General features: G+C 40.0%; 1 protein-coding gene across 1 annotated transcript in view; it reads left to right on the forward strand.

Annotated features, from left to right (window-relative positions):
- Positions 1-249: 249 nt before the first annotated feature.
- Positions 250-18,928, forward strand: part of LOC117948036 (chemokine-like protein TAFA-2) — a 77,486-nt gene continuing 58,807 nt past the window's right edge. The window contains exon 1 of the mRNA XM_034877473.1: positions 250-773. The gene's annotated coding sequence lies outside the window, so the exon portion shown is untranslated. The remainder of the gene's footprint in view (positions 774-18,928) is intronic.

The following is an 18,928-nucleotide window of genomic DNA, read 5'->3' on the forward strand; positions in this document are numbered from 1 at the left end:
TGTGTTATTGTGCTGATACATTAGTACGTGCCACGTTCTATTTGTCTGCCAGTCTATGCTAACAAGAGAAGGCAAATATCATAAATCCAACAGGTCTTGGCGCAGCCCATATGGTCTTCCGTACAGGAAGACAGGAATACCGTACAGTGTCATTTACATTTATTGCATGCTTCTCTGTAGTCAGCTGTTCCCTCGTCAGGCCGCTAGAGAGCGCTGCTCCACTTCAGAGCTGACAGTGAAGCAGCGCTCTTCATCTTCCAGGAGGACAGACAGGAGCGCACCAGCAGTCTGCCCGACTCCCCGACAGCATCGCACCTCTGTCCCGCCACACTCGGCTACTTTCTCGTTGCTTCCACCTAAAGAGGATAAAGAGGGAATTCTAGATGTAAAGCAAAAGCCCAATTTTGAGGTTTGAGTTGGATGTTTCCTCCATGTTGGTATGGCTTGATAACAAAGTTTCCTACCTTACCTTGTGAAAAAGAGGAGAAGAGGAGCGGAACTTTCAGGGGACCTTTTCTTGCACCGGAGTACCCGCTGGTTTTAACCTAGGAGGTCACATCTGCCATCGGCTCCGTTTCTGGCTGTGGAGGTGGATGGTATGGTATAACTTTTACGCGCTAGTCGAGCCTGAGCGGTGTCAGTGTGAGAGAGGAGCCGTTTTATAGAACCGGAGAGGGGATGCGAGCCTCTTCTCCGTCTCGGTTAGCAAAGCGGCTATGAGGAGAGAGGATCACCTGCTGGGCTAACAGAACAAGACCACACCGCACTAACAGGTAATGATCACTGACTTTACACGTGCACAGAACAGCCTGGTGCAATAATGTGCTTTCTGTTAACTGTATGCAAAGTGTGCGTAATGAAAAGTAAATTAACGGCACACCTGCCACGCATGTGTGTGTACAACAGTGGTTATCTCGTCTTTGAAAACCATTTACGCACAGAATGGATTACACGTCATCTCTTCCCCTTTAGGGAATAAACAGTGATTTGATTTTATGAAGGCATAAGAGTTATGCAAAAAGATTGCCTCGTGGTACTATCCCATCAGCCGGCTGTGGTTTGCTATCAGTTTCATTATCACGCGGGTGATTTTATAGCAAGACAAATGATTGCGGTTGTTTCAGGTGTTGCACAGCCCATGTAGTGTTTCCTCTCTCTGACTCTGACACACCCACCCACCCGGCCACCCACCCAGCCACACACACACTCCCACCCTGCCACACACACATACACACACACTTTCCATGTTGATTGTTTCTATAAGCTGTGGTGTGTCCAGAGATGCTATATAAGTGTGTTGTCACATTATTTCATGTAGAAAGAACACAGTGTTGTGTGCAGCACCATGGATGACCTGATGTACTGTAGATGGCGATTCATAAGATGACCTTTATTGGTGGCAGTATCTATAGTGCATCCATTTGGTACAGGGCCAGAGTCTGTGAGGTGTTGAAGTTGTTGATATGTTAACATACACAGTTAGAAGTAACGAGGGAACATTTGTGTCTCCTGATTATGTCTCCTTATGGCTGTCTCCGGCCTTTTCATGACCTTGAGTTGTATATTGATCCTTATGTGTACATAAAAGCTGGTTTGATTTAAACAAATATGGTCATCCCAACTGTGAATATATTTTTGACATCCTACTGATCCATCTGTAAGTAACGAAACAAAGAGGAAGCATCGGACACTGAGACATGATTGGCCGAAAAGTAAAGATGCAGGGTCAAAGATTCTGTGTTAGAGTTTAGGGGGAAAAACATAAAAAGAAACAAATAAATGTACAGCCACTGTTGCTCCTAGAATGGTTCTCAAATGCAATAAAGGATGATGAATACCATCATGAATTGTTACATCACCAGTTCATTCAACACTTTGGTTTTTCTGCTCACATTACTAATCCCAGGTAAATAGATCTGACAAAGGGAGGAGATGGAGAGTTAGGGAGAGAATGACAGAGGAAGGAAGACTAGAATGGCATTCAAGTGAGCAAGATATAAGGTTGTTTAGATCTTCATTTGTTGCAACATGTTGCCTCTGTATCAAATTCACTTTTGAGGCAAGTCATAAAACAATTAGTGTTGCAGTCTCTTTCTTGTGAGAGGCTGCATACCCACTGTAATAAATAAAAAACAACAGTATAAAGCTTATCATTCGTGTGTTACTTCTTAATTTGAATTACTATGTTGGCTGAATCCCATTGTATCTCTGTCAAAACCAAGTAAACAATTGAACTGAAACTAAAAGGGCAGTCGGAGAGCGCAGACCTCAGCCAATGTCATGCCCTACTGCATCTCGTATGTTGACAAAAGTGACACATAATTTGTAATAATATTAGAGTTGGAGAGGGTGACTTAGTAAAGAAAATCTACCTTTGTTAGATTTTAGACTTTTAGATTGAAGACATTTTTGAGTTTGAGGGTTGGTTTAGGTTAAATACAGTTTTGGTTAAGGTATACGTTATGGGCTGTATTTCGTCAAAAGAGGTCTTGACTCTCTACAAGAATAAAAATACAAAGGTACAGTATTTGTGCATACTTGATTGATCATGTGTGTACCGATGTCTGCAAGAGTATGTATAAAAGTCTTTGCTTTTTTTCAACTTTTTTAAGTCGTTTTATGCCTTTATTACATAGCGATTAGTAGAAAGGTGACAGGAAATGAGGGAGAGTGAGATACAACAAATGTCATGGTGGGCGTCTTAATCCCTGGACCACAGGGACATCCCAGTGTGTGTTTGCTTTTTGAAAATGAATGGCTGCATGTGATGATACACGGTTTTGCAAGCCAGCAGAGTACTTAAATTACCTTTTTTACCAATTGTAATTTTATTACATTCTGAAGTTTGATTGTTGTTATCACACAGAGAGTGTACCCTTACCATTTGGGAAACTTTTAACACTATGTATTTCTCTCTCTTACTTCTTCTGTCAATTAGCCCTCTGGGTCATGTGAATAATGTCAAAGCTGATGTCCATAGAGAGAGAGAGAGAAAAAGAGAGAGAGATACAAGAAGAAAAGCAACAAGGAAAGCTAAAAAATGTGTGTAAAGGTGATCTTGTTTACATTTGCTTCCTCCTATAGCTGTGCATAATTAGAAGAGAAAAGAAGATAATGACAAAAAGAACAGTAATGAGAAACAGGAACATGGGACAGAGACCTAGAGAAAGAGAAAGGGAGAGGTAAAAAAAGGATATATATATATACTGTTCTCTATCGATCCCCTATGGTGGAAATTGCAATTTACACTCTGTTATTACACACTATACATACACTAATGGAGAGATGTAAATGTGAGTGGGCTGCCAGTGTTGGACCAGCGCCCTGAGCTTTTGAGGGGGGGTTAGTGCCTTGCTCAAGACCACCTTGGTAGTGCCCAGGAGGTGAACTGGCATCTCTCCAGCTACCAATCCACACTCCGTACTTTGGTCCAAATGGGGACTTTAACCAGCGACCCTCCGGTTCCCAACCCAACTCCCTACGGACTGAGCTACCGCCAGCCTTCAGGTAAAAAGCATGTATCCTGTATTTCATTGGCCATCTCCAGTAGCTGTGTGAGGTGTGCCGAGGCCCAGGGGGGACGAGTAGCCACTCTAAATGTTTGTAACCACATAAAGAAATTGTTTCCGGGAGATCGGGCCCCGTAAATTCATTCCTAGCCGCCAGCCCTGTTCTTATCCCACCTCCCAAAGGTGAGCTATAACATCCAAACACATATTTTTTAGATTCTTTCTGTCTCCCCGCGCGCGAACACGGAGGAAGAGAGAAGGAGAGAGGGGGAGAGAGAGAGAGAGAGAGAGAGAGAGAGAGACAGACAGACAGACAGACAGACACACACACACACACACACACACACACAGACACACACCGTCCCTCCCCACCAGACATCTTTCACAACTTTATCTGTATGCAATGCACACACGTTTTTGTGACACACACTTTTTATGTGGGAAAATACACATTCATACAAACACGTAGACACATTACTTTACTCCCAAATGCCTTGTGTGGAACAGTAACGGTGACAGCTACAACAGTATCAGTACCTGCTGGGGAACAGAACAGCGTCAGAGGAAAACAGCAGCAGATGCTGCGCTCACAGCTTCAGGATTACCTTAGCCTGAACAAACTCCATTACCGCCTCTATTACCCAGGTATACACAGCCCAGGAAAAAGCACTTTGCAGAACCACTGTTTACCCAGGCCCTCTTTGCCCCACACACTGTTTCCCTTGACTGCAGAGCAAGGGAGTGGTGAAGACCAGAGGGAGAGGAAGAAAGAAGCTTATTTTTCAGGGACTGTTTTTTTGTCAAAGCCAGGACAGCCAGTGTAGAGCTGTAGTTGGTTTATTCAGTAGTGAAATAAGAGAAAATTTAAAATTATTTGTTAGTCAGAAATTGAATGGCAACTATTTTTTTCCAACCCATCCATATACAAGTACACAGTATGGAGAAGAGTGTGTTTCTCTGGGGCCAATGGTGCTACATTTAACATTTAGGGAGCATAAACATGACGTCAACATAAGGTGGAAAAGGAAAACAAACCATAAAATAGCAAAAGACCAGCCAGAGTTTGTGCAATAATTTAAAATTTATAGGCCTTTGTGAAACAGAAAATGCTTAAAAATGTCTAGTTCTTGCTTCTCAAATATGAGGAGGTGCTGCTTTTCTATACTTACTGCAATACCACAGCTGAGCCACGTGCAAAACTTTAACAACAGTCTACACAGCAGCCGTTTGTGTGGACCAAACTGTAGTTCATTTTTCATTGCTTGAACACAGTTTACAAAATTATGTACACTTATCCCATGGCTTTAACCACAATGTGCACAACACTGTGGATTCACAGGACTTTTTTCAAATGGTAACACATTGCTGTCAACACTGTTAACCTCACATTTAAATCAGAATGTATATCAGCCTGGTGCATTTCAAACACTGCTCACTGCAATTTTAGCAGAAAGCCTATGCAGATGTCTTGTTTTTGACTTGTACTGTACCGTTTGAGAAAAACAGTTAAAACAGATAAAAAAGCCAAGATACCAATATACAAAAAAATATATAAATATTGATTTTTGTGAAGTCACTCAAATGATTCAAACTGTAAAGATGAAATGTTTCTAATTTCTGTATTTGTGTTTGATGCTAGTGTTTTTACTCTCAGTGTGTTCTAAGTGTGTATTGTCTCAGTGGAGATTACTCATTCATTCAGTTTTGATGCACTGAGCCTGTTTTGAGATGTGTGTGAAGAGTTGTGTTGCTTGGAATGAGTTTTGCGGGTGATGTGAACTGTTTAGCTCTGGGGACTGTTGGTAATGCAGACTGTGGTTAGAGTTTTGCTCAATGTGCTTCAGTTTGGTCATTTAGCAATCAAAAAAAAAACTTTAACAAACTTCTGGCACTTAATGCCATATTGTATTTATTTAAATGTGTTTTAGATTAATTCAAGAGTTGGACAAAATACTATGCAAATAAATTAATACATTTATAGAAAATATAAGTTGGTAAAAGATAATGATAATTATTTGAGACAAAGAGACAGAGAAGACAAGGGACATTTCACTGTGAAAGTGCTTTCATTCTTTAACTAATGAGGATATGTAATAAATAGGGCAACAGTGAGTGATACTCTCTGTGTGTGTGTGTGTGTGTGTGTGTGTGTGTGTGTGTGTGTGTGTGTGTGTGTGTGTGTGTGTGTGTGTGTGCACTAAACATGAGTGTTTCCAAAGCTGTATATGATTGCAGTGCCAGCAATACAATTCTGAATAGTGTAAGTGGATGTGCAGAAGGTTAATAAGGGAGAGAATGAGAGAGAGGATGAGTGAGCATGTGATTGTGTGTGATTATGTGTGTGTGTGTGTGTGTGTGTGTGTGTGTGTGTGTGTGTGTGTGTGTGTGTGTGTGTGTGTGTGTGTGTGTGTTTATATCTGCAGTGAATGATGATCTGCCATGTATTTGAGTTGAAAGCCATCCATCAACCTCATCAGTGACTGGGATCCTGTCATTACATGTTTCCCTTCATTTGCACTGTTAATGGCCATCCCTCCTGACCAAACTCTCTGCTGTGCTGTCTCACTTTCGGTCTCTCACTCTCACATGTTCATTTTAGGATAGAGGTGGATTAGTTCAGCTCAGTTAAAAAGATTCACAGTCACTGACTATGCGATTTGTTAATTTTTTCCCTCAAAGCTAAGCAATTAAATGCACTGCAGTGTAGGCATCAGTAAGTGAATGCATCAGTTCTTTTCTTTTAATAAAATGTTCATCAGGAAGTAAGGTATACTGAGTTGACCCCGCTGCAATAAGCTACTTATTCAGTCAGTGACAATAGTGATTCAGTATAGTCAGTTTAGTGTGAAGATTTGGTATTAAAGATTTGTTCGTACATGTACGGAACTCGTCTGCTGTCAGGTTTGCTTCATTGGCATGACTATATTCTAAAACAGCACTGCAAAAGTAGGTATTGTACGTACAATGTTTATGATTTAAGTATAACAATTTGCACATCTTTCTGAAAAGACAAGTGGTTTCCCCATTAATACATATTGCACTAAAAAAAGAAAAGCTAATCATTGAAAGCAATTTACAAAAAAACAAAAAAGATAGTATTTAGTTTCATAATTGAATGTAATGTCTCTCTTTCACACTCAGCTGCATACACTTAGAGATGGATAACAGCATGAATGCATGTTGTTATGGCAATGCTCTCTGCACCTATGTCATATGCTTTTCTACCTTGATGATGCTCAGAATAATTGAAGTCCCCTCCTAAATATCAATAAATGACAATGTGTTGAAGCCGTGTTTGAGATTGCAAGGCGAGGATTTTGACATCAGTTTTGTGTTGCAGAACTGTAAAATCTGCAGGTTTATTGAGGTATAATTAAAAATATTCCGGAATCATTAGATTGTGGTAGATACTGCGGTAACATGGCAGCTAAAATTAGGGTATCCAGGTTAACTATGGTTGCTATTGTAGCAGCCAACTTTGCTGCAACACGTTGCAGCTTCTTAAGAAAGCAATTTGATTTGTTGATTTTGGCGCAGCTATAGCTTCTGCTAATGAGTCTGCAGTGACAGGAGTCTCCACCAGTGTGTGGGCTGTGGATGTACTATCCCTTTCAGCGGTGGTAATAAACGGGCCGACACAGACACTGTAGCTTTGGCAGCGTCACGGCTGACTCATTATGGCTGACGGCAAACAGAAGCCGTAAGCCAGAAGTCAGAGCTACGTTATACACACTCAACGCTCCGGCAGCTTTCTACATCAACAACAACTACACAGCAATCCCTGTGGTCATTAGGACACCACAGTTTGGCCAGGCCTGGCCTTGCGTGTTAGTCTTGCCTCAGTCATTCCTTTGGTGATGGTGAAGGAAAGTGTGGAAGCAAATGCCCTCCCAAAAGGCTTTAACATGGGAACCAGAGAGACACTCACAGTCATTGATGAACTGAGCTGCTGTTGACAATGAGAGTTGTAAACTCACTCACTTCTTTTCTTTAATAATTTCTACTCTTTTTTTGTGTCTGTGTGCAGCTCGGGGCCTATGCTACTGGCTGCCTGTGTTTGTCTGTGTATGCCCTTTTATCTTGTAGTCTTTCATTATGTTCTTATAAGTGGAACCGCTAGCTATTTTATAGTTGCTTCATTATGTTGGCAGGCAAGCCCACAGCACATGTAATTATATCTAATTATGCAATTATGAATTCAGTATGAAGCTTTAGATTGGTATGTTAGAACTGGCACATGTACACAGCAGTAATTACTGCAGTTTTGTGGGTTGTGTAAGTAGCTGGTCTCTAGCTTGAAGCCCATTAATGGCAGAGACCAACAAGGTGATGGAGAAATATACAGTGTTGGCGAACACACAAACTTTGTGTCCATTAGCTACCAGTGGCGGATGCTGTATATTTACTGTAACTGGGTGCGTCTGCTCACACACTAGCAATGTTAATGTTAACATACTCCAAACAGCACATATTGGCTACTAAATTAATTTAGACTCTTTTCTGACTGAGAATACAAAAACAAAAGTAAACCTTGGACTTGGACTGTTTTGTCCATCTTGACTTGGTTGTCATATTTTACTTAATGGGGCATTCAGACCAAAAAAAGTGATCCGGTGAGTTGCCGCAGTATTGTGCGGCGGAGCAAATGTCAATGAAGCGGCCCATTTGTGTGATGTCCTGTTGTGTTCTTAAACCCCCCAACAAAGCATAAGTAGACTTTAAATTTCAAAATAACTGTTTTCTGTCAGATTGTTTATATAAAAAACTATGTTTCTGACCACACTTAAAGGCAGCTTTATTTCACATGAGAGAAAGAAAAGAGACAAGCAAGACAGTGTGGCAGCAATAAAGGCAGATTTTTCCTGTTTACTGTAGGGGATTCTCACAACGCCTCCAACCATAGCTCAAAACACACCGACAAGTCTGACCGCCGGTTACATGATGGCAGCTTGACGTGAGGTCGCGTTTTTCTAAAAGTTGCACTTTTGCCAGACAGTTGGACGGCCGATGCAGGCTGTCTGGCCGCAGTCTAATGTTTAAACCAACTACACTTTAGCTTACCATGCTATCTTGCCATTGGCAGCTTATTCTTGTTACGTTGCAGCCTTCTGACTGGACCAGTGGAGCTGGAAATGGATGATATCGTAGTAATAGCTATATATAGGTGGGTTCAACAGAGGCTGTTGACACTGCACATGCGCCCTCCTCCACTAGCTGGGTGTCACTGGTATCAATACTGGATTTTCAGAAACATAACATTACGTATGTCATGCACTTTAGTCACTGAGAAATTTGTCAATTTGGCTTCAACTATAAATGGCAAAGTCTACCTACTAAACGGGAACTTCTTTTGGTTCTCCTTTTCTACATGCTATGACCTTTCATAACAGCTAGAGCGTTTCTGTTTTTCAACAAACGTTTCACACCAGCCCTCCAATAGATGAGATTATAAAAAAAACAGTGGAAGAGGGATATGAGCTACAGTAGGTGGTGCGCTTCAGTTTTTCACATTTTTTTATAGCTCCTATTGAGGAAAGCAAGTGAGGCTGCAATGCTCCCAGTGTATGTGCAAGACAGCGCTGACAGTAATTCAAGCAGTATCTGACACCCCCTCCCAGGGATCACATCCTTAAGACGGTTTCTCTTGCTAATCCCCTCCTAATATGACTAATATTATGGTACTGCCATAACCCATAGCACTCTGCGGGCACACAGAGGGAGAAAACTAGAGCCATGCACATATGCATGCACACAAACAGCGGTGTTTGAGTCGGTTTTAGGTATTGATGTGCATTGTTTGATAAAATTAAACATCTTCCCTTGGGCAGCACTCTGATATCTCTCCATTTAGTGCATGTATATGGCGTGCTGTTTGTAAGCGGCTCACACTGAAAATAACAGCAACATTTTGTCACATTTAGTTTCAAACAATGTTTAAAAAACTGGCATGAATTTTTGAAGGTCACTTTTTTGCACATTTACAATAATATTTGTCAACTTAACTATATAGATATTTTAAATAGTTAAATCCAAATATTAAATGTTATACCTAAATGTTAAAGTTGTAATCTATATGGTAAAACTAAATGTTAAATTTAAATCAAAATCAAAATGTTAAACCAAGATATTACATTTTTAAATTGAAATCGAAATGTTAAATTGAAATCTGGATGATAAATCTAAATCTAAATTTTAAATATAAATATAAATGTTAAATCTATATGTTAAATCTAAATCTAAAGCTAAATGTTCAATCTAAATGTTAAATCTAAATGTTTCAGGTGAAACTCATATTTAACTAATATGCAAATTCACAATGCCGGTAACCAGAAGTACCAAAACAAAAGCTTGAGGAGGTCATTGTGTGTTCATAGTGTCATAAAGGCTAGCAAGAGCCTATCCCCGCCCGCCCCCGACCAGTTACGGTACTGTCAGTCATTGGTCGCTCTGCGAAATGTCCAACTAATCAGCGTAAACATGAAAAATCCGTCAAAGTGAGCCCCTTCGTGGCTGGCTATAATAGCTACAGGTCATAAGTCCCACACTCTTCATAAAAGTGACTGTAAAAACTCAAAGTACTCTTCAAATACAGTTTCTCCAAACGAGTTTATTATTTTAGGTAGTTATCACGATAATCCATGTGTAAGAGGCCATTTCACCAGATGAGATAGTTTTATTTGTTATTTGACACTATAAACGCACACTGACCTCCTCGAGCTTTAATTTTGGTACTTTGGCATTTTTTATTTGCATGTTAGTTAATGTATGTAGTTTCAATCAAAACATTTAGATTCAATATTTAGATTTAGCATTTAGATTTAGATTTAACATTTAGATATATAATTAACATTTAACATTTAGATTTAACGTTTAGATATAGATTTAACATTTAGATTTAGATTTAATATTTAGAGTTCACATTTAGATTTAGATTTAACATTTAGATTTAGATTTTGTAATAAGATTTAACATTTAGATTCAGATTTACATTTAACATTTAGATTTAGCATTAAGATTTAGCATTTAAGTGTAACATTTAATATTTGGATTTAACTATTTAAAATATCTTTAAGTTGGCAAATATTGTTGTAAATGTGCAAAAAAGTTATCCTAAAAAATTCATAAAAGTTTTTTAAAAGTTTGAAGCTAAATGTGCCAAAATGTTGCTGTTATTTTCACCGTGAGCCGCTTTAGAAATGATACCCCATACATGTATAGGTACTGAGTATGTGTACCTATATCCAGGCCTGTGTGTAATAACAACAGAGTGTAAATTGTAATTTCCCGTTGTGGGATTGATAAAGTATACATTATTATTATCTGTTTTAATGCTCTGTTTATGATTGACCACAGCATCTATATAGCTTTTACATTTGAAATCTTAAACATCTAGTGCTGGTTTGGTCATTTTGGAGAAAACCATTTGTGTTAGTGCTGACAAAAAAACAATACTTTATCAATAAATGGTGTGATGAAATAGAACAGCGACTACAAAATGATATCTGGAACATCAGCAACATCTGTTAAGCACCAAAGACCATGTTACAATAACTAAAAGGATTTTACTCATAACCACGTTAAGATTATTTAGAATTGTATCATTTTTTTCTGTTTACGTTTTTGGACAATTAAAGTTACAAAGTCAGTAGATAACACAACACTCCCTCAGTTTGGGTCAGGATAAGACTTGGGTTGTTTTAGAGAGACAGAGAAAGGCTTTGAATGAAGAACAAGAATTCTAATTTTAAAGCCATGAATTACCAAAAGACTGCTTTCAATTTGATTGAATCCAACTTTATTAGCATTCCGCCTGCCTTTGTGCGATGAGGCTGAGCCGGCCTTGTGTCCTCGCCCGGGCTGCAGCTGTGGCAGGGAAGAGCACAAAGAAGAGCTTAATTTGTGATGTTGATGGCTAAAGGATTTTTGGTCACAAGGAATTACATTGTCAATTATTTTCTGTCAATATGTTTTCTACATGTTTTGTTGCTCTTACCTCACATAGAAATTATTTTGCTTTGACCTATTAAATATGTTTCACTACTTTGTGAAAATGAGACAGCAACAAGTTAAATTTTTAGCCACACTATCAGCTCGGTAGAGGTGGTCTGTTGGTCCACCACTGTGGTCTAGAGTGGAATATCTCCACAACTATAAGCTGGATTGCCATAACATTTTGTAGAGACATTCATGATACCCAGATCATGAATACTAATTACTTTTGTGATCCTCTGAATTTTTCACTAGCATAGGGCTGGGGGATTTATCTGTATTACATCAATATTGTAATATGAGAACAGATATTGTCATTGATTTTGGATCAAGTAATATCGTAATATGGTAAGTGTTTCCTGGTTTTAAAGTCTACATTTTCTTAACTTACCAGACTAGCTGTACGCCTTTAGTCATTATATCCACATTACTGATTATTATTTATCTAACTTTATTCTGATTCTTTTGGCTAATATTTTTTAAAAGCGCCGATTGTAAACCCTACAATATTGTCGCAATATCAACATTTAGGTATTTGTTCAGAATATTGTGATATCTAATTTTTTTAATATTACCCAGCACTACACTAGCACTAAACTGATGATAATATTTTTGATTTTGAGAAAAAATGTCTTCACAACCATGAGACAGATTGGAAATTTGGCAAATAGATTAATATCTCCCTCAGGATAAATTATAATAACTTAATCTCCTTAATTTTCATAGCACCATCATGAGATAAAACATTTAATTTGTTTTATGACCTATACAACTAATGACATTAACCTAAGCTATACTGTGTTTGGTACTAATTAGCAAAAACATGATAAAATGCTAAACTAAGATGGTGAACATGATAAGGATTTTAGTTGCTAAACATCAGCATGATAGCATTGTTATTGTGAGCATAGTGGCATTAGGATTTAACTGTGTGTGCCATTGTGCTTGAGCACATCCTCATAGAGCCACAAGCATTGCTGTTGTGTCCAGTCTTGTTTCTCTGATTGGATTCCGACTCTGCATGTTTTGTTTTGCTTTTAACGGAGCAACAAAAAATATGGATGACTGTGATATTCCTTTTACATAAAAGAGATTACAGCAATGTGTTATGTGAGTAGCTTAGACCTAGAATGCCAGGTTTGTCACATGAGTGATGTAAATGAGTCAGTGGTTGATTGAGGAAACAAAAGCGAGCGCCAGCAGTGTTGGTGAGAGTAGTCTTCATCCACGAAGTTCCACTTCCGGGATTGCCCTGGTGCCGCAGGAAATTCTGCCGGATGCAAGTATGTCCACTTACTTCCGCTTTCTTTCTGTTGGAATTTTAATCTCCACTTAATTCATGAGCACTATGGTTAACCACTCCTCAGATCTTTGCATGGTAAATTGAGACAGCTAGCTAGAGTTAGTTAGTAAAGGGAGTTAGCAAATACGTCACAAAGTGAGCCTACAGTTAATAATAAACAACAAACTTCTCAAGGCACGGCGGCTTCATCTGCTCTTTATTCTGCCTGTAAATTCTCCCCTGTGCTTCCCTACTACAGTCTGGGAGCCTGAAACAGGAAAGGTGTAACAAGTGGATAAGCAAGGGAAACAGAGTTGAAATTATGATGTGTTAGTGTTTATCAGTTAAATCTTATCACAAACATGCCACATGAAGACTAATAGTGAGATCCCCCATGGTGTATGCTGAAGGAAGTACACTGAGCTGTCAGTATTCATCATATGGTCTGCTTAAAAGTGGGAATATTCTGCACAACCTTCATTCGCCTGACTACAGTAATGAGACCCATAAAGGCCCTTGGACCCTCTTGCATGACCCACAACCAGGAAACAAACATGTTAACGGTAGTCGCTGTAACCCACTTGGTATGCATGACATAAAGTCATCAGATCACAATTATTTCTCACTGAGAATTTTGTCACTGTTCAAAATTCTGGCCCCCCACAAGATGATGACAGTGCTGCCCCGTGCTGTCCGAGGCAGAGGTGGGGGCGCTCTGCTGCATTAAAGACAGATTTGTTCACAGTTACAACTTCCCAGCATGGGGAGATGGTGATCTTAAGAATCTCCTTGACATTGCCTGGTCCTTCTCACCCCCGAAGGTGTTTGGAAAAGAGGAGTTAATGCAATGAGGCATGGTGTAGAGAAAATCTATCTGACGTAGAGTTGTTTGTTCATGGGGAGAAAGAGGAGAGGGGAGGTGTAGAGAAAATCTATCTGACGTGGAGTTGTTTGTTCATGGGGAGAAAGAGGAGAGGGGAGGGCAGCGGGTCGCTGCAAAGGAAGAACAGCTGCTGAAAAAACAATAGATGGAGTTTTGTGAAGCTTTCCCTTTGAGTGTCATGTAGTATAATTACCTGTAGAATGGATGAGACATAACTAGTTTTTTTGGGGAGGAACTCAGCTTATCCTTATGCTAACCTAGTTCAATTTCAACTTTAAAGCATCCGGTTTAAATATTAAACGAACCTTCTCCAATTCTGTCTCTATCTCTCTATGAATGTGTGTTTGCTAGTGTAAGTGAGTGCATACGTGCATATATGCGCATGCACGTGTCAACTTGCACCTCATTAATAGATGATGACCCCGGCTGGACAGAGCTGTGGTAATGCACTTGTTGGTCATCTCTCTTTTTCTTTTCTTTCCATGTCCATCTCTCTTAAATCAACCACAGCTGCTATGGACTTGGGAGAACTGTGACGACTGAAATGGGAGTTGGGATAGGGTTGACATGAGGATCCTGTGTGTGCGCATGTGTGTGGGTGTGTGCTTGTCTGTGTGCGCAGGGTAAGCCTTAGGGGTAAGCTTTTAGAGGTCTGAGCAGAAGGGTGTGAGTGAGAAGGAGAAGACAGATTTGAGAAGTTATCTCTCACAGCAGGCCTCCTGTCCTGCCCTCACACATGTTCACAAACACACATACATACACAGACACAAACATACATCATTCCCCTCTTTAATCATGTTTAGCATGGCTCTCTCACACACATACACAGTCCAGCCCAAATGCACTATCACATCAAACTGAATGTGTATGTGGACTGAGTCTGGCTGCTCTGTATTTGTTGTGCAGCAACAGCAAAATCTCTCCACTGTACCTCCTATTGCTCACCAGAAACAAGCCCTGAGCTGCAAGCAGACAGAACATTGCCCGGGATTGTGGGGTTGATGCTATTTTTACAGCCAGTGAGATGTGCTGAAAGAAAGCTTGGCTCTCTTCTCCTCCCAGATACTTTAATAAGAATGGCTGCAGTTCTTGCTGTCTCACCTGTCTCTTTGTTACCAGAAAAATGAATACATGTTAGGGATATACACTTAAATGGATAAATGGATGGATAAATGGAGTGAGAATACAATTTGCAGTTGCTTTGTTTCCTGCAAAAGCAGATTTTCACAAGGAGTTTGCGACTGTGTAAGCATATGTGTGTGTTTGTGGGTGTGTGTGTGTGTGTGTGCTCAAGTGCATGGCACAGAGTGGAAATCAATGCAGAGAATATAGTGGCAATTACTACAGCAGCCTGCAAGTGAACCTAGTGGAACAAACTAACTAATACATGAATAAATAAGCACATTGAAATAGAGATGCGTATCTCTGTGTGTGTGTGTGTGTGTGTGTGAGACAGACTGGCCTGTAGATCTTAGACAGTCCATCTCTGTGCCAGCCAATTAACGAAGTGTGTAAACCGAGCTCATTTAAGAAACACAGCATGGTGCCACATGCACGTACGCACGCACACACAGTCTCAGTATCAAGCCAGACTCTCTCTCTCTCTCTCCCTCCCTCCTATTGCAAGTATACCATGCAAGTGACACAGGTCTACTATTAAGTGTCCACTTGTTTGTGGTTGCTACTGTGTGTTTGTCCTTTTTGTGCCTGTGTGTACATGTCTGTGTGAGTCTGTTTGGACAAGCTGTAAAAGATTGATTTAGAGTTTGTTGCTTTGAACCAACTGCCAAGTGTTGCCTCACTAACCCTCCGTGTTCAGAGAACAAAAGCTTTTCAAGGTCCCCACCTACAAACCATTCCTCTCTCTTTCTCTGTCTGTCGTCCTCTCTCCATGATTCGGTGCCTCTTGGCTTCTTCTTTTTTGCCTTACACTCATCTATAGTATTTCAATCTGGGTTCTCCATTTCTCAGACTCTGCCCTTCTGTTTTCAGTAGGGGCTGAGTGCAGCACAAATATAAGCTCTTCATTTTCTTAACTGTGTTATAATGTCGAGTCATGGACATGCTGTTTTGTTGGTATTGTGAGCGAGTGCTCAGCGTCAGTGTCTCTCTGCTCAATGAGACTCTGAAAAATAAGAAGCCAGCAGACTTAGGTGGACATAATTTCCCTTACTGTGCTTAATAACTGTGATTCATGGAACTGTGTGGACTATCATTAGTCACCCAAATGAGGGAAACAGAATACAGTGGGAACACAAGGATGTGACTGGATCAGATGATGCATTTTGTGTTATTCCTTTGAGGTCTGGATGCTGAAAGACATGCATGTCTCTCCTGCATGTGTCTTAATTCAAATCAACTCAATTTACTTTAGTTCTGCTCGGTGGGGTTTATTAGCAAGAATGTGAATGAGTGTTTCCAATGCTTCAAAATAAGATTGTAATTAAACATGATATGTATTGAAAGTTACATTTTGAACACTAAATCATAGCCAGTATACCTGTATATATTGCATATATATACTGTATATAGTATATACAGTGTGTATATATATATATATATATATATATATATATATATATATATATATATATATATATATATATATATATATATATATATATATATATATATATATATATACACACACACACTGTATATACTGTATATATTGTATATATTTTTTTGAGTCTGTTGCCCAGTAAAAAAAATGGGGGCATAGTGTGGGTCTGTGTGCATGTCTTTGTTAATGTACAACAGATGATAATGTGCTCAGCGGAGGATTTGGAGGATAGGGAAGTGAAGCTGCTGTGTCCACATTTTGTCTACAGATTCTGGTCAGTTATGCAGTCCAGTTATACCTTTTAATACTAAAAACTGTATGATCCTCATTATTATTCCAAGACAACATCAAGACAAGCATTTCTTTGAAATTCATCAGCCTCCTTATGGAGCAAAGCCCAAAATGGTTAACCTCCCACTACATTCAGAGGCATAAAACAGCAGCTCAAATTTACAAAGACTTGGACAGCCAAGCCAAAACGCTAAGTCCTCATCCAACAGATGGGAGGTTTAAATACAAGCAACATCCTAAATTGCCAAAGGGGAATCTAAGAATTGTGTCATTTTGAAAAGCCTGACTGCAAACTGGTAATCAGAGACCCAAGAGCAAATCCTCCCCTGAGGCAAATATTCATGTATTCACATACACTTATGCAGCAGTATAGCCTGCGGGCCACCCATGGCTCCAACTGTACTCAGCACACAGCAAGACTGATCAAGGACATACAGTATATTATAAGTTCAAACCCTTTTCTTTATGAGATGGAGGTTCAAATATAGGCTGCATGCCCTGCCTGCACTTATGTGATCCCTCCATCCCTCCATCCATTTCCTCTGCACTTTCTGTCAAACCCTCTGCAACATGACAGTAGGAGTTGCCAGATTGGAGGGCTGCAAGGCTTGGTGAGATGCCAGTAGAGCCAGGTGGTGGGAATCTGTTGGAGATTAAACTGCTTGGTGACCAGCTACCCGGCTCACCCTGGCCCTAACAGACGTGACACTTCTGGCTGATTGACCTGTGTGGCAGGTGTCATGGGTACGGGTGGCAGGTCAAAGCCTGCCCTTATCGCCCTTCTCCTAAATTGGGAGAGCTGTGGATGTGGGAGGTTGTTCGGTGATGCTACCTGATGATTACCACTCGCCATAATGCCATGCAACTTTCCCAGGCTATAGTCTTATTGCAATCTTATTTGAAGAGATGAGGATGTTTGACAATTTGGCATAATCCTGGATTTTGACACTCAATGCCAAAAAAAATATTTAATTTTAAATTTTTACAATACCCATAATTGAAGGTATAGTTTAAGATTTTTAGGAATTTGCTTATTCACTTTCTGGCTGGAGTTAGATGACGATATAAATGCCATTCTAATGTCCAAAAGGTAAATATGAAGCTATAGCCAGCTGGGTAAGCTTAGCACAAAGACAGGAAATTAAGAAAAGGTAACAAAATTTGCCTCCAGCACTCTGATGGCGTTTTACCATTAATGGGATCTGCTCGGCTTGCCTCGGCTTGACTCAACCGCGGTGCCCTGCTCTCCTCTTTCCATTGCAGATTAGTACCACCTTGGCTGGTTGTCATAGCAGGAGTCTGCCGTGACCTAACGCAAGACACACACACACAAACACACACACACACACACACACACACACACAGGGAACCTTGGTTGTTGGTTTCGATTCAGAAGACAAATTTAGTTTCAAAGGAAGCTGGAGGCAGCAACAACAAAAATATATATTTAAACATGGCGGGTTTGTTCAGGACACCCCCCGTCTGTTGCTAGCAATGATGACGCAATGAATAGTGAAGATTCTCTCCGACCGATCAGTAGTCTGCAGGTTTCCACGTAACCTTTTGGTATCGCCTAAGCTCGCTTGCAACCTCAACTGGGGCAGTACTAAAAAGAGTACCTGTTAGCAGGTACCAAGAACCTTTTTTCAAAATGGAAAACCAAAAATGGCAAGTAGAATTGAGGTAAGTTGAGTAGGTACCATGCAGTGGAAAAGCGCCATAATGCTCACTATTCACAAGTGTAAAAACGAAGAGTTGTGGTTGTTTCCCGGGGGGAATGTGCCGGTAGCATTGCCAACACTGGACATAAATTGCATGTGCTGCACGGAGGAATTGTCCAATACGAACGTAATTCATAGGAATACCGGTCTATTTATATTCACTATGATGCTGTATCAATGATGTAAACACATGATTTGTGTTGTGAATGTGTTTTAAATGGGGCTTTGATTAGGGAAATCTTTTGAACCCATTAAGGAACCTATTCTGTGTTTATGAATATAAATTTAAACCAGAGATACACAGAATAGTCCAGTGAATATGCTGATACTCAGAGATCCTCATATTATTTCAAGCTTTTGCTAAGATCGTTTAATGGTCACAAAGCTTTATTGAGGAAAATAGGAATCTGAATAAGTGATCTTGAAAAGAAAGAGGAAGGGACCTATGTTTCTTTGCAGCTAGTATAGTAGCTAGTAATATTCAGGATCTCTCAATTTTTCCCAGTGCTCTTTACTCTCTCTCACTTGCTATTGCGCTTCAGTGTAGTATCAAATCTATGCAAGTCACTGGGGAGCTGTAGACCTTTACCTGCTCTGGTCTGGCTGTGTTAAAGGTCAGATATGAGAGGATCCCACACACTGGTCTCAGATGTCAACATTGCCCACCTCCTACTGCTTGGATTAAGAGTC

Source organism: Etheostoma cragini, chromosome 7 (assembly GCF_013103735.1).
Source record: "Etheostoma cragini isolate CJK2018 chromosome 7, CSU_Ecrag_1.0, whole genome shotgun sequence".
In the NCBI taxonomy this organism is placed as follows: Eukaryota; Metazoa; Chordata; class Actinopteri; order Perciformes; family Percidae; genus Etheostoma; species Etheostoma cragini.